The sequence below is a fragment of the Crinia signifera genome, chromosome 12 (assembly GCF_055691185.1).
Source record: "Crinia signifera chromosome 12, ASM5569118v1, whole genome shotgun sequence".
In the NCBI taxonomy this organism is placed as follows: domain Eukaryota; kingdom Metazoa; phylum Chordata; class Amphibia; order Anura; family Myobatrachidae; genus Crinia; species Crinia signifera.
Genome location: NC_139228.1, coordinates 8,468,529 through 8,483,581, shown reverse-complemented (window position 1 = coordinate 8,483,581; position 15,053 = coordinate 8,468,529). Strand labels below are relative to the sequence as shown.

Sequence of the window (15,053 nt, the reverse complement as noted above, 5' to 3'; positions counted from 1 at the left end):
GTGCAGCGTGGGCTGGGTCCCATAGCAGCTGCATCCCTGGTAGTTATGTCCCCTCAGTGGGGGATAAAGCTGACTCTGCCTCACCTGGCTTACACACAAAATGCTGACACCGGAGTCCCAAGTTGAGGCCAGAAGACCGACATCACTTCAGATGCCGACGCCGGAATCCCAAATGCCAGCATCCCAATCGTAACTAGTGTCTCACAGTGCTGCGCTTTAGTTTATCACTGATATCTGGAGGAGAATGGCCGACTAGGAACTTTTACACAAGCAGAACCTGGCTGATGTCAGAGCGGATTCCCCCCACAACACCAAGAGGTCTCCTCCCTGAATATCAGGCATGTATATTAAATTTGGGGTTGGCATCTGGGCGTGGGGCCCCCCGGGCTGCTCTGGCTGGACTGTCTCAGGGCATCACTATTTAAATACACAGTCACTTTATATATCATGTTTGTTTATTATTCACGAATGCACATTTGTTTCACATTCTCTACCTCTGAACACATAGCAGGGACCTTCATACTTATAACTGCATCACTTTACTATCACTATTCTCTATTGGGTGCTTGTGTATTATCACGGCGCCCCCGTTTCCATCGCATGCCATTGTACAACCAAAAAATCACGTTGCATCGCATGCCATATGATCGCATGCGATGCGATGAGACGCGATTATACCAGATTTTAAATTGTACACGCACCCAGACCCGATTTTACATTGTACACCCACCCTGATGGGTACTGACAATGTTAAATGCCCCCCATTGTTAACGCCACCCCACTATCAACGCCAACCCGAAGCGTGGCGAGCACCTGGTGGTACGCGTCCTCCGACCTTTTCATACCGCCACTATCCACGTCGGCGTGGAGTTGATTTTATATAGTGTGGCGAGCCACCGAGCCCGAAGCATGGCGAGCGCACGCGTAATACTTGTGAAGTAATGCGCGTCCCCTTGCGGGGCTCGGTGGCTCGCTGCGCTCGCCGCGCTTCGGGTTGCCGTTGATAGTGGGGTGGCGTTAACAATGGGAAGTCATTTAACATACTTATTACCCATCAGGGTGGGGATACATTAAAAAATCGGGTCTGCCTGGGCATTTAACATTGAAATCGCGTCGCATCCCATGCCATCGATGCGATATTAAAATTGTACACTCTTCCCGGGAAAAGCCTAAAATCGGGTCCATCGCATGCCATCGCATACCTTAATTAGTGGTATGCGATGCGATGGGTGCCGTGATAATACACAAGTACCCTCTATTGTGATGCCCTTGGCTGGATCATGTTTCGGGATTCACTGCGCCCCAGATGGTGACCCCATAGTGTTAGGGACCTGCTCAACAAGAGGTGACCTGGACGATTAGTGGGCAGGCCAATATCACTGGCCAATGATATACCTCTTATGATATATTGTCATGTAATGCTTGCATAGTGTCTCTGTGTATACAATGTAATAACAGCATTGCATAGCAGGGGCGTGGCCATGAGGGTGCGAGGATAAGAGTCACCTGTGCATCTGCCAATCCTAAAGGCCCTCATATACTGGCCACACATCAGAACAACTTTCCTCCAACCATCCAACTAGTTGGTTGGTTGGACTGAAAATCTGGTACTGTTGGGGGCAAATGCCAATAAGCAATTTGCTCATAAACTCAGGAGAATACAATACATTGGATACAAAAGTATCACATAAGGATAGTGAGGTTCCCTGTGTGCCAGCCATTGTGCAGCTGTGGGACACACTAAACGGACACTTAGGACTAGCCCCGCACCCCATCCCCCTTGACCCCCTTTTGTATTTGCCACGTTTTTACCATGGCTGTGTATACTCATACCTGCATACAGAATTCAAAGAATCATTTGAGCAGACCTGGAAACTATCCAGGCCTCTAATAATACTGATGTAAATAGGGGCAATAGGCTATTTCCCATAGTTCATGATTGCAGTGTGTCCGATACTTTCTCTGAGCTAAGGCTGGCGCTTTATTCTATTATCTGAAGCCGTGACATTAATACCCCTTTCACACTTGCAAAAATATCCCGGGTTTTTGCACATGAACGCGCATCAACCCAGGATTTAGCTCAGTGTGAAAGGGTCTTGAAAGAATATCCCGGGATTGCTACCGGGATTCCGGATTCCGGAATCGACCCGGGATGCGGTCTGTGTGAATGGTCCCCTACCCGGGATTGGGTACACGAGCCTTTAAAAAAGCTGCTGATTGGAGCTTTCTTGGGCTCACAAATGCTGATGTCATCTTTCAGAGCCCTGAAGTCCATTTCTAATGACATGCATATGTATTTGCAGGGATTTCCCGGCATCCCTAGTTAAAATGAAATGTTTCTGGTTTACAAGTCATGGTGGGTGCGAGGTAAACGTGAAACACAAAGACCATATTCCCAGGAATATCCCATCAAGGGACATTGAGATTGACTCCTGCACCTTGTGAATGATCCATTCTGATTGGCTGCTGTTGCGTATTACACATACAGTAGTCACCACAGTAGCCCTGTGCCGGGCGGAGTCTCCTCCCGTCATTATCACAGTGAGAATTATAATGCTGTAACACGGCGTTGCTCACACACAGCCTGCCCAAGGCACACGCAGCAGACAGGTTGGCAGCCGGCCCGGCAATACAAACACTAGGCCTCAGTTGTCACCTGGCAGGTAGATGATGCCAATTAGTAGTGTATCTTCAAAATACCATGTAACTCGCTTCTCCATGCACTGAATGCAATTCTCACTCTATACTCTTATTCTGTACATATGGACATGTGCACAGCACCACTTCTCCATGCACTGAATGCAATTCTCACTCTATACTCTTATTCTGTACATATGGACATGTGCACAGCACCACTTCTCCATGCACTGAATGCAATTCTCACTCTATACTCTTATTCTGTACATATGGACATGTGCACAGCACCACTTTTCCATGCACTGAATGCAATTCTCACTCTATACTCTTATTCGGTACATATGGACATGTGCACAGCACCACTTCTCCATGCACTGAATGCAATTCTCTGTCTATACTCTTATTCATTACATATGGACATGTGCACAGCACCACTTTTCCATGCACTGAATGCAATTCTCACTCTATACTCTTATTCGGTACATATGGACATGTGCACAGCACCACTTCTCCATGCACTGAATGCAATTCTCACTCTATACTCTTATTCTGTACATAGGGACATGTGCACAGCACCACTTTTTCCATGCACTGAATGCAATTCTCACTCTATACTCTTATTCTGTACATATGGACATGTGCACAGCACCACTTCTCCATGCACTGAATGCAATTCTCACTCTATACTCTTATTCGGTACATATGGACATGTGCACAGCACCACTTCTCCATGCACTGAATGCAATTCTCTGTCTATACTCTTATTCATTACATATGGACATGTGCACAGCACCACTTTTCCATGCACTGAATGCAATTCTCACTCTATACTCTTATTCTGTACATATGGACATGTGCACAGCACCACTTTTCCATGCACTGAATGCAATTCTCACTCTATACTCTTATTCTGTACATAGGGACATGTGCACAACACCACTTTTTCCATGCACTGAATGCAATTCTCACTCTATACTCTTATTCTGTACATATGGACATGTGCACAGCACCACTTCTCCATGCACTGAATGCAATTCTCACTCTATACTCTTATTCGGTACATATGGACATGTGCACAGCACCACTTCTCCATGCACTGAATGCAATTCTCTGTCTATACTCTTATTCATTACATATGGACATGTGCACAGCACCACTTCTCCATGCACTGAATGCATTTCTCAGTCTATTTCTCTATTGCATCCTAGAAAATGTATAAAATCAGATTGGTTGCAATGTGCAATATCACCTCTTTTCATCTAGCTATCTAATCCAGGGGTGGGCAATAAGCAGCCCTCCAGCTGTTAATGAACTATCCATCCCAGCATGCTTTGCCTTAGTTTTGTGATTTGGCCATCCTGAAACTGATGCAAGGCATGCTGGGATGTGTTGTACCTCAATAACTGGAGGACTGCATATTGCCCACCCCTGATCTTATCCCTTCAGCATCTGAATGAAGAGTTAATTATTTCATTAAACATCTCCTATTCTGTAACAACTTTTGAAATGCAGAGTGATAGGGTGGGCTTTCCAGGAGTATCATGGGGGTGTTGGCTGGAGAGGACCCTGTGTCTTTGACTACCACCAGTTAATCTATGTGCGTGTCTCACTAATCACCCCCCTTTCTCTGATTGGAGAGGATCTGGGTAAAGGCTGTTCCATGAAGCAGCCTGCCCTCCCTCCAGCCACCCTTTAACCCTTTCCTTCTCCGAGTCATCTCATTCAGCAGCGTGGTGTTTGCAGTGCCCTCCATCCATCCTACCAGACTGTGCCTCTGTAAGTCACCAGCTTGGCAGTGTACTCTGCGCTGAGTGGCCCATCGCAATGCCTGCTCTGTAGGCGCAATCTCAGTGCGGTTATAGAACAGAACTATACAGTGACGCCATATTCTGTTTCACTTCACAATGGGAAATTACAGATGCGATACATTTTATTAACGGGGGTATTGCTTCGCCCGCTTCCAGATAAGACATAATATTTTCTGTAGGCGGAAAATAAAGTGACCTACAATCTACATCTACAGGAGCGTTTGTAGCATTACCCATTTGTTTTGCCTGCTACATCGATAAAATCATGCTACGCTGCGCAGAAGTCTTGTATGAGCGCATACATTTGTGTTCAGTGATGTCACCGGGACCCCACCTGAACATGCGGTCACTGAGGTTATCGTCAGATCAGACACACGATAGCCGGTCATCATTAATAATCGTGGGGGCAAGCATCATTAAGGACATAGTGGGTACGCACTGAACGATAGGCACCATATCCTTATTATGCACATCTTTGTGCCGACATGCAGTATTTAATGCCCTACCATCCACTAGGGCATGGGGGAAGAGCAGCAGCGAGCCATGCAAGGGAATGCGGTACACTTTGACGGTTTCCATGTCAACAACCGGAAACAACAACAAAAATTTGACTTTCGACCTTGTCATTGTCGACCTGATGCTTGTGTTGACCTAACCAGGTGTCGACATAAGGCCAGTCCACCTTCAGTGGTGGACTCAATGCATGTCGACCTAAATTGGGCCAACGCAATGACCCAACCCCTTTAACGAAAGTTGCCTAGTGTGTATGGGGCGTTAGATCATATCCAGCTGGTTCCAGCTGTTTTTACCTAAAATCCCAATCAGGACTCGAGTCTATTTCAAAGGCAATTTCTGTATTTTTCTGGTTAGTTTGTTTATCTTACATAAAGTCATAGATGGCTAGCCGTGTCTTGTGCGTGAAAGGAAATGACTGTAATTATCTCTGGCTTGTAAATGAAATGTGTGATGCTTCATTACAGGCTCCTTCCCCGAGACGCTCTGAAGACTGCGCCAAGATCATCTTTGCAATGCTAAGTATCTGGGCATAGACATCTCCCTCTATCCTACTGTATCTGATGTATTCTCATCTCTCGCATGGCTGCCTGTACTCTGTGTATCTAGTGATGAAGTGGATGAAGCTGGAACAACATTAGGCCAATTAGAGGGTTTGCAGTGTGTCTGTCAGCACAGAGTATTTCAGGAGGCTGATCTTGGATGAGGCGATGACCTGTACACTTTTGCAGCAGTGTCTGGCCATCCAGTAGATGGGGTGGGACGTGACTAGGATGGGACCCATCGGAAAAGGCAGCCTAGTCTTTTACTTCTGAAGATGGCAATTTGGTACACGCTGCAAAGTCCATTTTAAAGACGGCGTTCACTCATTTGGACACTGGGTGGCGCTGTTCTTTTCATCTCTACAGTGAGTGGCATAACTACAGGATGGCAAATGTCCAGGGGTCCACTAGGTGAAGGGGAAACGGTCATCTGTCAGACCACACTTAGGTCGATAGTCATAAGGTCGAACCCGGAAAGGTCGACTGGCCCCAAGGTCCACAGGGTTAAAGGTCGACATGACTTAAGGTCGACATGGGCCAAGGTCGACATGGGTTTAGGTTGACAGTCATTAGGTCGACATGAGGTTTTTCACTGAGTTTTGAGCTGACATGTGCCGACAGGCGGTATTTCATGCCCTACCATCCACTAGGGCGTGGTGGGAGAATAGCATAGTGTGCCGAGCGTAGCGAGGCACCGTGCCCGAAGCATAGCGAGTGATGCGAGGGGCTGCGGTTCAACTCCAACTGTGTCCATGTCGACTGTGTCGACATTCGGGTGAAAAAAAAACAGTGAAAAACCCATGTCGACCTAATGACTGTTGACCTAAACCCATGTCGACCTTGGCTCATGTCGACCTTGACCCATGTCGACCTTTAACCCTGTCGACCTTGGGGCCAAATGACTGTAGACCTAAGTCTGGTCTGACAGATGTACCGATTCCAGGTGAAGGAGGCCCAAGGAGCACCAGTGTCTAGATAGGCCTATTGTATGTCAGAGCCGGTCTCTGTAGGAGCGTGCGTCCGTGCGTGCGTCGGCTGGCGAGCGGCTGACACGTGCTCAGGCCTTCAGTCGTACTAATGGAAACAGAATAGAAAGCGGAATATTTAGAAATCTTCGTAGATTGGAAAAATGAGCTTTATTCAGATGGCAACTGTTAAACCGTCACTGTATAGTGGGAAGCACCACAAGTCCCAGGCAGCGACGGGACCATGTGGTGCCTGGTGTGTGTTAGACATTCTTGGCACAGGAGAGACACAACGAGCGAGGGGGAGATGCTTGCGGTATAGTGCTATGACTTCCACACAATCGTTCATTGTTGTCATCAGCTGCATAGAACAAGGGAAACAATATTACACGTCGGGAACAATGTGTGATCTGGGGCGCATTGTACATGCATTTATACACGTGTAACACAGTGCTCATACACAGCCAGGTCTGGCCTCCGCTCAGCTGCACACGTCACATATGTAAGTATCGGTCCTTACACCCTAATTCATCACCTGTATGGGAAGGTGCTGCCCTGCGGTGACAGCATCTATAACACACACGCCAGCACTGAGTGCAGGTCACCCACATTTGCTCAGTGTTCCTCTATGTGTGTTCTGTTGTGATGAGGTCTGGTCAAGCCCAACGAGTGCGGGCAAACTGGACACTGGACTTCCCTGTTACTGTATGATTGCCCGCGCCGGTGCTGATACAGCTTTCCTATCAATCACACGGGGGATGCCAATCATACATTCAGAGGGAGAGGAGTCTGTCCCACAATCTTATGGTGTGTACACACGGTGCAATATGGTCGCTGGCTTAATATCTCTCAGCGATATATTGCTCAGTGTACAGTTTTCATCAGCGACCAGCGGTTTTGGCTGAAAATAGCAAGTTATTCAGTCTCTACCTCATTCTGGTCGCTGGTGCACAGATGTAGTCAGGTCTGCACAGGTGTAGTCAGGTGCTGCACAGGTGTAGTCAGGTGCTGCACAGGTGTAGTCAGGTGCTGCACAGGTGTAGTCAGGTGCTGCACAGTGTACAGATGGAGCAGCTCACATTGAAGCTGCTCCTGGCGATCCTATCGCCATTCGCCCGCCGCCGCTGCTCCCCCATCCTCACCCATAGCTGCGCGCAACCCCCACTTGCCCTGCCCATCTCCCTGAAGCGGAGACAGGCAGGGAATCCGCTCCCCGCCGCCGCGCTGACGGGGATGTCCTCATCAGGTGGAGCTCCTGTCCGCCAGCCTGCACCAGCTGTGGAGATCTGGCGATAGTTCAGGCTGGCTGACAGGCGCTCCACCTGTATTGTGCACCAGCAACCAGCGATTGTTAGCATGCTCCTGCGACCATTGAGGGCTGGCTGCGGGAGTGCGCTACTAGCGATTTGTCGCCCGCAACACAAAAAACCCGGTGGCGATACGGTCGCTCAGCCACCATTTAGCCAGCGATAATGGCTTAAATTGCACCGTGTGGACACAGCTTAATACACAACCTCAGAATACGGTCATTTCAGCCTTCCCATCTGTACACAAGGGGTGATTCACGGAGGCTCGGCCAAACTCGAATTCGGTCCTCGGACCGATGGTGAATCTCTGCACGTGCTTATCGGTGAATATATATATACGCTTGTGCAGGGCCTCTGTTGTTCGCACAAATCGTGTGGACAGGGGGCTGGGAAAAACGCTCGCCGTCGCCATGCGAACACAGACGCGATGAAGCCCGCCCCATTATTGACCATTAAAGGAGCTGAATCGACGTTGGTCTAAATTGACTTTTATTTGCGAACGCCTAAAAAAACATTCGATGGTCGGCCACCATCAAATGATTTTGCGGCCATGTGCTCGCATGCGATTGGATGTGTGAATATACACACCCATTCGCATGCCGCCGAGTATATTTGTGGGGGGGGGGGTGCGGGCATCCTTTTGGATGCTCGCTAAGCAGCAGAAGACTGTTGTTTAGCGTTTGAACCCGAATCCGGCCCAAGGTCTATCATCCCTAGGTTATATTTTATTTGTGCTCTCAAAGCCTCATGGGACCTGTAGTTCTCCACGTGTATGGCCCTGATGAGAGGGGTTGACGATGAATGTTTTATATAAACCAGGAGTCCTTGTCATCAGAAGCCGCGAGTAATATGCAGATGCCAATAACCTTGTTATAATGCTACCAGAGGGGATAAAACTTTTATGAGTTATTAAAATTTGACAAGGCCTGCAAACGGCATGCAGCTACTGTGCAGCAACACGGGGGAGGCCACACCAAGATGGCAGATGGAGCCGGGACACTGCTCTGCTGCTCTTAGCCCCACTTTATCCCCCCTTGTTCAGCAGGTGCGACCTGGGCACGCATCATCACACCTGATGTCACACAGACCTGTAGAGTCTGCTGCGAGGCGGCCCACCATACTCAGGTGTTACAGCAGGGGATAGCTGAGACACGTGGGGGGGGTCTGGATGTCAGGACAAGCGGTGATTATAGAGCAATGGTTCGCATGATGTTTCTGGCTGAGGAAGAAAGGTGTCAGCACAGTACCACTTCTCACATTGCGGGGCATCTCCTATAATTCTCTGGGCTTGGGAACAATAAGTATAATTTATTATTGCCGCTCACTGATCATTTGAATGAGGTGATCTCTAATGCGATATCCCACAAATATGTCTTAATAATTGTACCCAATTGTCCAACATGTAGCCATCTGCACAGTGCAACTTATCTTACTCTGTATGTTACATGCAATTCCCACTCTCTGTTTCTATTATGCATGTGTAGTCAAATGCACAGTACCACATATCTTATTTATTTATTTATTTATTAACAGTTTCTTATATAGTGCAGCATATTCCGTTGCGCTTTACAAAGGAGACAGTGAGTATTTACAGAGAGTCAAAAGGTAGGAGGGCCCTGCTCGCAAGCTTACAATCTATCTCTTAAGGCCGCCATACACTATGCGATTTGGCCCCGATTTCACCCGATCCAGATGGATCGGGCAGTGAAATCGGACCAAATCGCAGGTTTTGACACCCGGTCCGACCCGATGCGCGGTCCCGTGCGCATCGGGTCAGAGTCGGGACGTCGGACCGGCTGCACATAAGATAAATCCGTGGGGACTCTGAGGACGCCGGCGAGGGAGGGGGGCGGGAGACGCCGGCGAGGGAGGGGGGTGACAGGGGGAGCAGGGAGCTGTCATGCTCCGTCCGGGTAGGGGGGGGACACACGCCGCTAGTAGTGCGGACACTGCGGGGGACACAGGCGGCAGTGACATAGAGCCGGGCGGGGGGAGCCGGGAGCTGTCAGCACTGAAAAAAATCACAGGCTGCCCATTCATTGTATGGGCTTTTTTTTTTTTCAGTGCTGACAGCTCCCGGCTCCCCCCGCCCGGCTCTATGTCACTGCCGCCTGTGTCCCCCGCAGCGTCCGCACTACTAGCAGCGTGCATCTGTCCCCCCAGCCGCCTTGCAGCATCCCCCGCCCGCCACCTCAATGTCCCCGGCCCCCCTGCTCGCTCCACATTGCAGCTCCCCGGGAGTTGCAAATGATACATCGCATGGACAAGTCGCACTTATGTATGGGGGCCTTTACTCTGTATGTCGCATGCAATTCTGTTTCTGTTATGCATGTGTAGCCAAATGCACAGTGCCACTTCTCTAATTTTGTATGTTACATACAATTCCCAGTTTCTGTTTCTGTTATGCGTGTGTAGCTAAATGCACAGCACCACTTCTCTTACTCTGTACGTTACATGCAATTCCCAGTTTCTGTTTCTGTTATGCATGTGTAGCCAGATGCACAGCACCACTTCTCTTACTCTGTACGTTACATGCAATTCCCAGTTTCTGTTTCTGTTATGCATGTGTAGCCAGATGCACAGCACCACTTCTCTTACTCTGTACGTTACATGCAATTCCCAGTTTCTGTTTCTGTTATGCATGTGTAGCCAGATGCACAGCACCACTTCTCTTACTCTGTACGTTACATGCAATTCCCAGTTTCTGTTTCTGTTATGCATGTGTAGCCAGATGCACAGCACCACTTCTCTTACTCTGTACGTTACATGCAATTCCCAGTTTCTGTTTCTATTATGAATGTATTGTCAAATACACAGTGCCACTTCTCTTATTCTGTATGTTACATGCAATTCCCAGTCTCTGTTTCTATTATGCATGTGCAGCCAAATACACAGCACCACTACTCTTACTCTGTGTGTTGCATGCAATTCCCAGTTTCTGTTTCTGTTATGCATGTGTAGCCAGAAGCACAGCACCACTTCTCTTACTCTGTGTGTTGCATGCAATTCCCAGTTTCTGTTTCTGTTATGCGTGTGTAGCCAGAAGCACAGCACCACTTCTCTTACTCTGTATGTTACATGTAATTCCCAGTTTCTGTTTCTGTTATGCGTGTGTAGCCAGATGCACAGCACCACTTCTCTTACTCTGTACGTTACATGCAATTCCCAGTTTCTGTTTCTGTTATGCATGTGTAGCCAGATGCACAGCACCACTTCTCTTACTCTGTACGTTACATGCAATTCACAGTTTCTGTTTCTATCATGCATGTGTAGCCAGATGCACAGCACCACTTCTCTTACTCTGTGTGTTACATGCAATTCCCAGTTTCTGTTTCTGTTATGCATGTGTAGCCAGAAGCACAGCACCACTTCTCTTACTCTGTGTGTTGCATGCAATTCCCAGTTTCTGTTTCTATCATGCATGTATAGCCAGATGCACAGTACCACTTATCTTACTCTGTATGTTACATGTAATTCCCAGTTTCTGTTTCTGTTATGCGTGTGTAGCCAGAAGCACAGCACCACTTCTCTTACTCTGTATGTTACATGCAATTCCCAGTTTCTGTTTCTGTTATGCATGTGTAGCCAGATGCACAGCACCACTTCTCTTACTCTGTACGTTACATGCAATTCACAGTTTCTGTTTCTATCATGCATGTGTAGCCAGATGCACAGCACCACTTCTCTTACTCTGTGTGTCGCATGCAATTCCCAGTTTCTGTTTCTGTTATGCGTGTGTAGCCAGAAGCACAGCACCACTTGAGCTATATATAGATAGTGTTGTTTGCAGAGTCCTAGGGGCTTCTGGATCTGAAGGATCTCTCTCTGTCCACCCGCAGCTTTGGCATGGCTGTCCCAGGGGCCACACATGTGCAGTAGGACTCCTGGGTTCCAAACGTTTACGTTGGAGGAGCTGTCCCGGCAGGTATGTGATCACACAGGTGTTATGGTACGCAGGGTCCGGATGTATCACAGTCTCTGGTACATGATACATCCTTCCCTCAGCTTCTGTATTACACACTGTACAGTATCATGTATGTTAGTGGGGGGGGGGGGGCACGTGACCTCTGTGCTACAGGTACTAGCAATGCATTTTGGTGCAAATGTTCCAGAAAAGCACCCGGTCAGACACCCACTTTCACCATCTAACTTGCACTAGAGTGAGTACTCAATTCTTATTGGTTGCCATAGTTTAATGGGAATTTCTGCATCTGTTCATATCCTGTCACTCGGGGTAAGTGAGCTGTCATTTATAATGACATCTGTCCTTTATTACTGTAGGAAAATATCCAGTGCTTAAAATAACGAAACGCGTCGCTCATCGTCTACGGGACGCAGTTTCTGGCAGCGAGGAGGTGTTGGGGACACCACATGTCTGCTCCGCTGGAACTTTAAATAGAGGTCTTACTGGGAGTGGATCTGCGGGAGGGACGGTCTCCATGGGATTCTTGGGGACAGATGTGGAATAAAAACCAGACAGCTGCATTTTATGTTGCAGAATTATAGTGTGAATAAGAACAAACATATTAAATGGTAACGGCGATGTGGATACATCTGCGAATTCCGAAAGGACCAAGCATCTGGAAGTGAAGGCTTGGAGGGCCACACGTGGCCCCGGGGCCGTCTGTTGCCCATGGATGACCTACAGTGCTACGTTCATACATTCTATACCCAGTTATAGCTTGTATCGCAGGCTGCCAGGCCGCTCTTTGTCCCTCTTACACAGAACACAGTGAGCCTTGTCAGGTACAGCACACACCCACGGCCTCTTTCCATTCAGTGCGACACACCTTAGCTATACACTTGCCAAGTGACTCCGAGCCGCGCACAGTGCAGGAGTCCAGTTCCAGCTTTTCTCCCAGCTCAGTAACTGATACTTCCCTAGTAACTGACTCAGATACAAAAAGAACTTGGCCCGGATCAGTGTCACCGATAGTGCCACGTTTAACCGTGTCTGCGCCTGCCTGCTGGATAGGTGTGCAGGGAAAGGCTAATAGCCGACTGCTGCCACTAGACTTGTTTACAAAGTGCACCCAGCTGGAACACATCTTGGCTTTGCACTAGTGGCTTTGCACTATTGTTGATGCGCAGCTCATCGCTCACCCCACCCACCCTGTACGACTTCCTGCCCACCCCTTACTTACACCTCGTATTACTCCTCTCACACCCCGTACTACTCCCCTCACACCCCGTACTACTCCCCTCACACCCCATACTACTCCCCTCACACCCCGTACTACTCCCCTCACACCCCATACTACTCCCCTCACACCCCGTACTACTCCCCTCACACCCCGTACTACTCCCCTCACACCCGGACTAATCCCCTCACACCTCGTACTACTCCACTCACACCCCATACTACTCCCCTCACACCCCATACTACTCCCCTCACACCCCGTACTACTCCACTCACACCCCATACTACTCCCCTCACACCCCGTACTACTCCATGCACACCCCGTACTACTCCCCTCACCCCCTTTAGTACTCCCCTCGCACCCCGTACTACTCCCCTCACACCCCGTACTACTCCCCTCACACCTCTTAGTACTCCCGTCACATCCCATACTACTCCCTGCACACCAGCACTACTCCCTTCACACCCGGACCCTCACACCCCTTAGTACACCCCTCATACCCCGTACTACTCCCCTCACACCCCGAACTACTCCCTTCACACCCCGTACTACTCGCCTCACACCCCTTACTACTCCCCTCGCACCCCATACTACTCCCTGCACACCCGCACTACTCCCCTCACACCCTGTACTACTCCCCTCACACCCGGACTACTCCCCTCACACCCCGTACTACTCCCTGCACACCGTACTACTCCCCGCACACCCCGTACTACTCCATTCACACCCCATACTACTCCCCTCACACCCCGTTCTACTCGCCTCGCACCCCTTAGTACTCCCCTCGCACCCCGTTCTAGTCCCCGCACACCCGCACTACTCCCCTCACACCCTTTCCTACTCCCCTCACACCCCGAACTAATCCCCTCACACCCTGTACTACTCCCCTCACACCCCGTACTACTCCATTCACACGCCATACTACTCTCCGCACACCCGCACTACTCCCCTCACACCCCGTACTACTCCCCTCACACCCCGTACTACTCCCCTCACACCCCGTACTACTCCCCTCACACCCGTACTACTCCCATCACACCCCGTACTACTCCCATCACACCCCGTACTACTCCATGCACACCCCTTAGTACTCCCCTCACACCCCGTACTACTCCCTGCACACCCCGTACTACTCCCTGCACACCCGCACTACTCCCCTCACACCCCGTACTAATCCATGCACACCCCTTACTACTCCCCTCACACCCCTTAGTACTCCCCTCACACCCCGCACTACTCCCCTCACACCCCATACTACTCCCCGCACACCCTGTACTACTCCCTGCACACCCGCACTACTCCCCTCACACCCCGTACTACTCCATTCACACGCCATACTACTCTCCGCACACCCGCACTACTCCCCTCACACCCCGTACTACTCCCCTCACACCCCTTAGTACTCCCCTCACACCCTGTACTACTCCCTTCACACCCCTTAGTACTCCCCTCACACCCCTTAGTACTCCCCTCACACCCTGTACTACTCCCTTCACACCCCTTAGTACTCCCCTCACACCCCTTAGTACTCCCCTCACACCCCTTAGTACTCCCCTCACACCCCTTAGTACTCCCCTCACACCCCATACAACTCACTTCACACCCCTTAGTACTCCCTTCACACCCCTTAGTTAGGGTTACCACCTAGGACCTTTAATTCCGGACACATGTTAATTACACAGGTTCTGTGGCAGTTTAAAATCAGGTGAAGTGGAGTCTTGAAGTCAGCCAGCCACAGACCCTGTGTAATTAATATGTGTCCGGAATTAAAGGGACTAGGTGGTAACCCTACCCTTAGTACTCCCCTCACACCCCTTAGTACTCCCCTCATACCCCGTACTACTCCCCGCACTCCCAGCAGTTTGGAAACCGCTGACCTAATGTATCGCGTGCTCCCAGCACCTCTTAGGATGCATATACAAGGATATTGGTAATTATATTATCATGCATATGGTGTAGTGTGTACGCACTATACGGTGATCAATGTGCGCTCCTGCGGGTCAGTAAGGCAGGGGCGTATCTGGGTGGAGAGCGTGCTGCTGCAGTTGTGCTGAGTTTAGTGAGAGCATGACAACGTATCTGCCGGCTCTGTGGAGATCCGTCACCTGTCACAGATCTCTGCACTGAGGATAGAGTCAGT

The 15,053-nt window shown here is 49.5% G+C and overlaps 1 protein-coding gene across 1 annotated transcript in view; it reads left to right on the top strand.

Moving 5' to 3' along the window:
* Positions 1-8,238: 8,238 nt before the first annotated feature.
* VANGL2 (VANGL planar cell polarity protein 2) overlaps positions 8,239-15,053 on the top strand; it is a 77,336-nt gene continuing 70,521 nt past the window's right edge. The window contains exons 1-2 of the mRNA XM_083167276.1: positions 8,239-9,377; positions 11,612-11,697. The gene's annotated coding sequence lies outside the window, so the exon portion shown is untranslated. The remainder of the gene's footprint in view (positions 9,378-11,611; positions 11,698-15,053) is intronic.